Raw genomic sequence first — 8,537 nt, 5'->3', positions numbered from 1 at the left:
CGGCGTACGGGGCCGCCATGTGGCGCGCTCTGGTTGGTTGGGCGCGGCGGCGGCGGCTTTCGTCCGGCCGGACCGGACGTGTCCGGCGGCGCGGGGTGGAAGAGACTAGGGTTTGAGCTGGATTTCGGAGGGGGAGGTGTTTATATAGGCATAGGGAGCTAGGAGAGTCCAAATGAAGCACGGTTTTCGCCCACACGATCATGATCGAACGACCTAGAGCATGGAAGTGACTTAGGTGGGTTTTGGGCTGTTTGAAGGGGGTTTTTGCTGCAACACACAAGAGGACTTTGCGGTTGCCCGGTTAACCGTTGGAGTACCAAACGACCTCCAAATGGAACGAAACTTTACAGGTGGTCTACCGGTGGTATACCAAGGCCACTTGACAAACCTCGGTCCATTCTGAGAACGTTTAACACCCGCTCACGAAAAGAAACAAGAGGGGTGCGCCGGAGGAGGTGGGAGTGTCGGATTGCAAAACGGACAACGGGGAAAATGCTCGGATGCAAGAGACGAACACGTATGCAAATGAGATGCGCATGATGACATGATATGGTATGCATGACATGAACAAAATGCAAAACGAAAAAACAAAACCCGACCACGAAGGGAATATCATAACACAGCCGAAAATGGCAAGAGTTGGAGTTACAAATATGGAAAGTTACATCCGAGGTGTTACAGGTTTGGTCTTGCCTTGATCTCTCCGCCCCTCGGAAGCCAGCCTGGCGAGGCCGCTCCCGAGGAGGTCTTGTGTCGTCCGCCTCGCGAGGCTTGGCCCCTTGCGAGGGTCTTGAAAGCTTGTTGGTGAAGATGGGTCGTACGAGCCCGCTCGCAGAGCCACGCCATGGGCCGCAGTTAGGGAAGTCTGGGGACCCCCGTTCCCAGAACGCTGACATGTTTGTCACGCCCAATATGCGATCCTATCCGAGAGGAACTCGAAGGTCCCACCAAGGATAGAGCCACATATTGAAGACACTTTTGCAAGGTGGATATCATTACATCGTACCATTACATAATAGATGGGGATACATACAAAGGAATACACTTGCCTCACCAATACATCAAACATCATACAAAAAGCAACATCCGTCTATCGGGGAGTTCCCGATTACGGTGGGTGCTCGGGGCCGAGCGATGCACGTTTCTCTTGTACACGTATGCGCGTGGGTGCGAGGTGTTGGGCTCTAACTGAACCCGAGCGAGGCTTTCGCCTACTGAACCTGAGTGATTGCACTGCAGGCTACGCATTACTGAACCCGAGCGATCGATCGATCTAGATGTTAACTGAACCCGATTGAGCGATTCCTTCGCTACTGTTGCTAACTGAAGCCGGTCGAACCTGCTGCCTCTTGATGAACAGTGAGCGTTGTTGGGGGTTGGATGAACAGTTCCTGATGGCAGTTGGATGAACAGGACCCCGTGGTAATAGAGGCTGCTGCCGTTGGATGAACAGGACCCCGTGGAGGGCTGGTTGAACAAGACCCCGTGGAGAGGGCTGGTTGAACAGTAGCCGGTGGAGGGATGGATGAACAGTAGCTCGTGGAGGGGTGGTTCAACATGACCCCGTGGAGAGGGCTGGTTGAACAGTAGCCGGTGGAGGAGCAGTGGAGGCTGGATGAACAGGATCCCATGGATGAACAATAGCTGGTGGAGGCAAGAGGGAGACATCGTGGATGAATAGTCGCAGGTGGAGGCTGGAGGAGGTCGACGGTGGAGATGAACAGTAGCCCGTGGAGTCCCGTTTTGCGGTACGCACACCCCTCCCGATGAACAGGACCCTCGTTTCGACTCTAGAGTTCCAACACAAGTCCGTTTCCTCCGTTTTGCGGTACGCCACACCCCTCCCGATCAACAAGACCCCGTTTCGACCATAGGAGATCAAAGAGAAGTCTGTTTCCTCTGTTTTGTGGTACGACACACCCCTCCCGGTGAACAGGATGCCATTTCGACCGTAGGCGGTCGAACATAAGGCCGTTTCCTTCGTTCTGCGGTACGCTAGGCCTTGTTTCGGCTGTTCCATCCAAGCCGGTTGGCTCCCGATGAACACGACGCATTCTGTTGCCTCCCGATGAACACGATGACGCAGTTTCTTCGTTCCGACCCAGCCATGTACACGAGCCCTGGCTGTACGTATGCGCGAGTAGGCGTTCGAGACCCCGCCCGTATGTATGTATGTGGCCATATTTACTTTCTTGCACCCTGGCTGTACGTACGTGTACACGATATTGAAGGGACCGCGCGACATGCTACGTGCGCGCCAATACTATGACACGTGTGCTTCCTTACTCAACCACGGTTCACCGCTGCAGCCTGCAGACAGACCGATCATATGTACGTACACGTTCGCGACCAGAATGACAATGCTACGTATGCTTCGACCAGGTGGGTCTCGACTATCAGGGAGGGTAAGGAGGCACTTCCTTGCATGCGAAGATGTAGCTGGTGGGTCCCAACAGTCAGGGGAAATGTTTTTTTCGCGAAATACGGTGGCCCGTCTGGTGGGTCCCTGCTGTCAGGTGGAGGAATCATTATTTTGCGCGTAATAAGGTTGCACTTCCTTGCTGCGGCCATGGACCCAGCTGTCAGCCTCTCCACGTACAGTACTCTTTCGATGGAAGTCGTTCCTTGACCACATTGACCACGTCGCGTGGAGAGCACCAAGGCGATGGACGACGGTGAGGCCTAGGAAGGGGACGACGCAGAGCCGGGGAAGACGCGGCAGAGGATGCCCACGCAGAGAGGAGTACGAGGGTTCACTGGTTCGGCTGCGGTGTGAGGCTTCCGTCGCCGCAGAATAACATGGGGTGTGGGTGAGTGGAGGGATGGCCTGGCGAGCGGTGCGAGTAGTAGGGGCGGTGAGGACTCCGCGGCAGCACAGCCGGCCACGAGAGGTAGGAGCAGGCGGCACGACCGGCGCAGGTTTGGGCGGCCGGAGCAAGAAGACTAGAGGTTGAAGAAGCACTACGGCCGTTGGATGGACATCGTACGGTCACTAGAGCTAGAATCGTTCATATTGACTAAGTTGACAAAGCCCTCTGTCCGCGTCAACTTAGTAGGCCCACAAGTCAGCCTCCCACTATGGTGGGTCCCAGCTAGCAGGGGGACTATTCATTTTTCTGTGCGTAATAAGGAGGCACTTCCTTGCGTGCGAAGATATAGCCGGTGGGTCTGAGCTGTCAGCGGGGGGAACATTTTTTTCGTGAAATACATAGGCCCTTCCGGTGGGTCCTAGCTGTCAGGTGGAGGAATCATTATTTTGCGCGTAATAAGGAGGCATTTCCTTGTGTGCGGTCGTGGACCCAGCTGTCAGCCTCTCCACGTACAGTCCACTTCCGATGGATTTCGTTCGTTGACCACGTCGACCACGCCGCGCTGAGAGCACCAGGGCGGTGCACGACGGCGAGGCCTAGGAAGGGAACGACATGGAGCCAGGGAAGACTCGACAGTTGTTTCCCACGCGGAGGGGAGTACGAGGGTTTACTGGTTCGTCTGCCATCACCGGAGAATAACAGTAGGTGTGGGTGAGTAGAGGGATGGCTAGGCCAGCAATGGGAGTACGGTGGGGCGGTGTGGCCTGCGCGGCAGCATAGCCGGCCGCGGGAGGAGGGAGCAGGCAGTCCCGCCGACGCTTTTTTGAGCGGCTGGAGCAGGAAGAGCAAAGATTGAAGAAGCACGGCGGCCGTTGGATGGACATCCAACAGTCACTGCTCTCGTGTGTTGACTAAGTTGACACGGCGTTGCGTGTGCGTCAACCATTTTTTTAGGAAAGCGTACGGGTCAACCTATAGTAGGCGCACAAGTCAGCCTCAAATGTGTGGAAAACAGCATAAAGCCCACCTGCCATTATTTCTAATAATTTATAGCCCATTTGCTAATTCTTAAGGATTTTTTGGATCCCATCTTCTTTTGTTAGCATTACAGCCATATTGTGGCCACGGTTAAAAATTATACGAAATTTTACATATTTCGGTGCGGTCAACTATTTTTAATCCCAAAATTTCGAGTCATATTCAAACTAATTTGAAAAATAAATTTATATAAATATAAATCCTAATAATTGTCCATGCATAAAAATTAATGGAATTTAAAATCTTGTAACAAAAAAATTGAAACTAATTCCCGGTTTGATGTGTTTTAAAAATATACAGCACATTTCTCATTACTGATAGCCCATTTTCTGGGCAAGACGAATGAAACTCCCCACGTCTTGAAAGATTTGCAGCCCAGTAGGGCTGACAAAGCAAGTAGGCCTTGTTTGGGTATTTCTTAAAAAAAAGTAGAACTGGGCTAGCCATTTTTAGCAAGAAAAAAACACAACTGGGCTCATCATGTGGTAAACATAAATAAAACCCTGGCTAGATGGGCCACAGCCCCCGCACAGCCCCGTTGTTACCCTGATCCGTCGCTAAAACTAGTATAAATAACAACTACTTGTTTCTAAAAAAAGTAAATAACAACTGTGCGACCTGCTGGGTCCCTGGTGTCAGCCGCTCGTTGTGTAATTCTCTCGTTTATTGACTACATTGACAATGGCGTGAGCCCCAGACATAGTTTCAAATAGCGAAGATAGCATCAGTTATCACTCAAATTAAATGTCATTACTTTTTGTTAATGATATGGAAATATACACAATAATATAGTGTTTTTATAAATCCGCTACGCGGACATAGCGTCTGCAATATCGTCCGCTATCCGCATTCCGCTACGCGGACCCGAATCCGCTACCAGCCCGCTATCCGCTATTTAAAACCATGGCCCCAGATGTCCAACCATTTGGAGGAACTATTTTTTTGGGCTTGTAATAACGAGGCACTTGCTTGCGTACTGCCATGACCCTAGTGGGTCCCTACTGTCGTCCTCTCCATGTACAATCATCTCCTTGTTCCTCTCGGGTGTTGACGACGTTGACAACGCAAGAGGGCGGCGCACCGCGCACAGCGAGAGAACCAAGGCGGAGGACGACGACGAGGCCTTGGACGGAACGAACAGGAGCCGTGGAAGATGCGCCGGTCCAGTCGCAGGCGGAGGGGAGTACGAGGGTTGACTGGTTCGGGTGCGGGTGTGTGTTGGGGATGACGTCACTGGAGAATAATAGGACATGTGGGGGAATAGAGGGAGGGACTGGCCAACATTGGAGGGTACGGTAGGGCGGCGGAGGCGCAGCCAGCCGTGGGAGGCGGGAGCAGGCGGAACCGACGGGGTGGTTTGGTTTGGGCGGCTGGAGGAAGAAGACAAGAGATAGAAGATACACGACAGATGTTGGATGTCAATCCAATGGCTGGTAGGCAGAGTCGTTTGTTGACTATTAGCTAGTAAGTCGACTCCACCTTGGATAGGCTTTTTCCTCATGGGTCCCAGATGTTAGAATCCAAATCTGTCACGATCATGCAACCTTTCTTATGAAAATTTAAAGCCCATTTGGTGTGCTAGTTCAAAATAAGTATGTGGGTGTTGGTAGTGGCTAATCACTTGGGTTCTGTAATGCACAGTGAGCTCAAGCAGCTGGCGAGAGTGATGTTATTTCCCTTGGTTGGGATTTGTTACAACATTTCACTCTTAATTAAACGAATGGCAAGCCATTTGCCTTGTTTCAAACAAAATATGACAGTCACAACCGAGTTGAAAAGGGAAACAACATCTAACTCTAGCTTACAAACTGTACAAAAGCACGAGGGTTAATTGTTCATCAGGTTTAGATAAAACCCAGATTGAAAAGGGCAACAACATCTAACTCTTGCACTATTTTCAGCAATCACAGTCAAATGGATCGGTCAGGTCCATAGAATGAACATCCTGGGTTATAAAATTTACTGGATTATGACCACAAGATGTTGTAAATAGTATCCCAACACGTTCAGAAGTTCTTTTGTCCACCTGGAACTCCTTTTTTTGCTCTTCGACATACCCATCCGTCAAAACCATGCTGCTGATAAACTTAAGCCTGATGGACAATAGTAACCTCGCATTCAGTAGGAAGAATGTGACAAATCTAGTGTTTGCATGGTTGGCTACATGTCGTTCTAGCGTTATTGTCTTCAATCGAATGTCATGAGAAAATCCCAGTGCTTATGAATCCATAGATTGGTTATAACTTTCTTACCCCGTCCCGTTGCCTAAATAGACATGAAGATTGAAAATAGTTAAGGTCTAAAAAAAGAGTGTTGAAAGAGCAACAGTTGAACGGTTAATTCTAGTACACTATATGCGGGCTTCCAATGTGCATGAAATTATCACCTTCATATACAACTTCTCCAGACATGGAAAGCATTGCGGCAAGCCAATAATCTTGTTCAGATCAAAACTATTCATTTCGATATATAAGATCTTGACAGAATCCAACACCATTGATAGGCTATCCATGGAGAAACTCTTCATTGAGTATAGAACATAATATTAGTACAAAATGTGTACTCCAAGATGATATATGACTTATGCACATAAATTTAAAGTGCAGCTTATGGTTACAAGTGTAGATGATAATATACAGTACCTGAAGAACTGTGGAGCGAAACACCATCTTGAAATGAGCACATAGATCATGTATTACACCCAAGGTCTCCAGTTTAGGCGTAGATAGGACAGTTATTTGCGACGGTGAATAACTAGAATCAAGGATCAACCTTTGAAGTGAAGGGGCATCTTGGATTATGAGCTGCCTTCCGTCAAAAGAAATTCCATTTCTTACAAGGTTAGGTGACTTTATTTGGAGACAACCGATTCTAACTGTGAAAATAAGCACCAAGCACTCCAGCGCAGGGCAACTGGAGTGGATGATGCTGTGTAATGAGGCCTCTGATATACGAACCCGTACAAGTGAAAGTTTTTTGAGAAATGGGAGTCAAAAGTTTAGTACCAGATTGTCTAGTAGGTAGCAAAACACAAAGGTGGCAGTGTGGAGAGAGGAGGAAAACCGCGAGATGGACATCGGTGCTGAGGGCACAAGTACACGGCGTTCGATATCTGGTAGGTGATTTCTTGGGGAATAGTAGAACTCAAGCAGCTGTAGTTCTGTGAATTCAAGGGATTTCAACCAGGCGTCCACCGTGCAGGGCATGGTATGCTTGCTCAGGTAGCATGACGGGATGCAAAGGGTTTGAACGGAGCCCTGGTGGGAGGAGATGATGGCTCTGGGGAGTTCAAAATCATTGAAGAGAGATAGCTGACGACAGTCGAGATTAAGGGGAATGACGCGCCATAGAGGGCGCCACCGAATTGAGAGGACTTGGGTGCGGCAGCAATCCTTGGTGGGGAGAAGCGAGATGATCTCCCCAAGGATGGCGTCAGGGAGATCGCTGATGCGGTCCACCCGAGATTCTACGGGTTCCTGGGATCCGGTGGGGGCAGGCTTGCTGCATCTCCCCGCGCTGCCGAGTGTGGGATCTACAACAGGCGTCACCGCTGGCGGGAGCCTCATCTACTTGGCGCTGGGGTTAGCCGACTCCATTTTCCTCGAGGGCGTCGCGTCGAGCTCACGGATTTGAGAAGAGTAACGAATGGAGAGCCTATTTGTAGTGCGAGTGAAGAAGAAGGGGAGCTGGGGTTTTTTTGTAGTAGTGAGGAAGAAGGGGAGCTGGTGTTTTCTGTAGGAGTGAGGTGAGGAATTTGGCGGTACGACTGGAGCGAGCTGAAGGTGGGTGGGAGTGAGGAGGAAGAAGAGCACCCAGGATTTTTTGGGGGGCGGTGTGCTGGGTGTGAGTAGCGTCTCTCGTTAAGTAAAGATATGGGCTTTTGAATTGATTTTATTATTTACTAGGGTGGATGGGCTATTTTGTCTTGGGACCAGAGAAACAATTACTACTAGTACATCGGAGACACTCTACAGCTACCGAGAAAAACAATTACTACTAGTATAGTGGATACACTACCGCTTCTGGCTCCTCTGAGGTCATCGAAACGTCTAACTCTACTGAATGCCGTTTTACTTTTGTTCACCGACATGCGGGCCATGCAGCGCGCGGGCCCAAATGCCATCCACCAAATTAGAAGGCAGTATGCAGGCAGAGAGTCAACCCGGTCATAGTGCGATACTAACGAGCCATCATATCACAAAACCCCACTTCCCCGCAGTCTAAGTTTGACGGACGAAGCAACCATCATTTCAATCTTCGCTGAATCCCCTTCTCCCTCACCATCTTCAAGAAAGCCAACACTCGCATCTGCCACTGTTCTTCTCTCCCAACGAAGGGAAGGTAAGCGGATCCGTGATGTCGGTATATTTTCGTTCAGAGAAAAAAAGAACTTTTGCAAAGCAGTAACCGATCCTCACTCTCTTTTTTGTTTCTTATCATTGAGATTGTGTTTCCTTTCAGTGGTCTCCTAGTATTCGCCAGTTTCGTGAAGGACCATGGAGAACCAGGCAAAGATCTGCCAATGTTGGAGTAGACGCGGGAGGCTGATCCCCATGAGACAGAGAGCTCCAAGAAGATGGAGGCAACCACCGAGCCGACCCCAGATACGCTCATGACCACTACTGATATGGTCAACGCCCCGTTTGAGGTTATAGCCCCCGTGGCCCTGCAGGAGCAGTTTTTCCCCTT

Source organism: Triticum aestivum, chromosome 4D (genome assembly GCF_018294505.1).
Source record: "Triticum aestivum cultivar Chinese Spring chromosome 4D, IWGSC CS RefSeq v2.1, whole genome shotgun sequence".
In the NCBI taxonomy this organism is placed as follows: Eukaryota; Viridiplantae; Streptophyta; class Magnoliopsida; order Poales; family Poaceae; genus Triticum; species Triticum aestivum.
The sequence above is the reverse complement of the archived record's forward strand: the minus strand, read 5'-3'. Positions refer to the sequence as shown.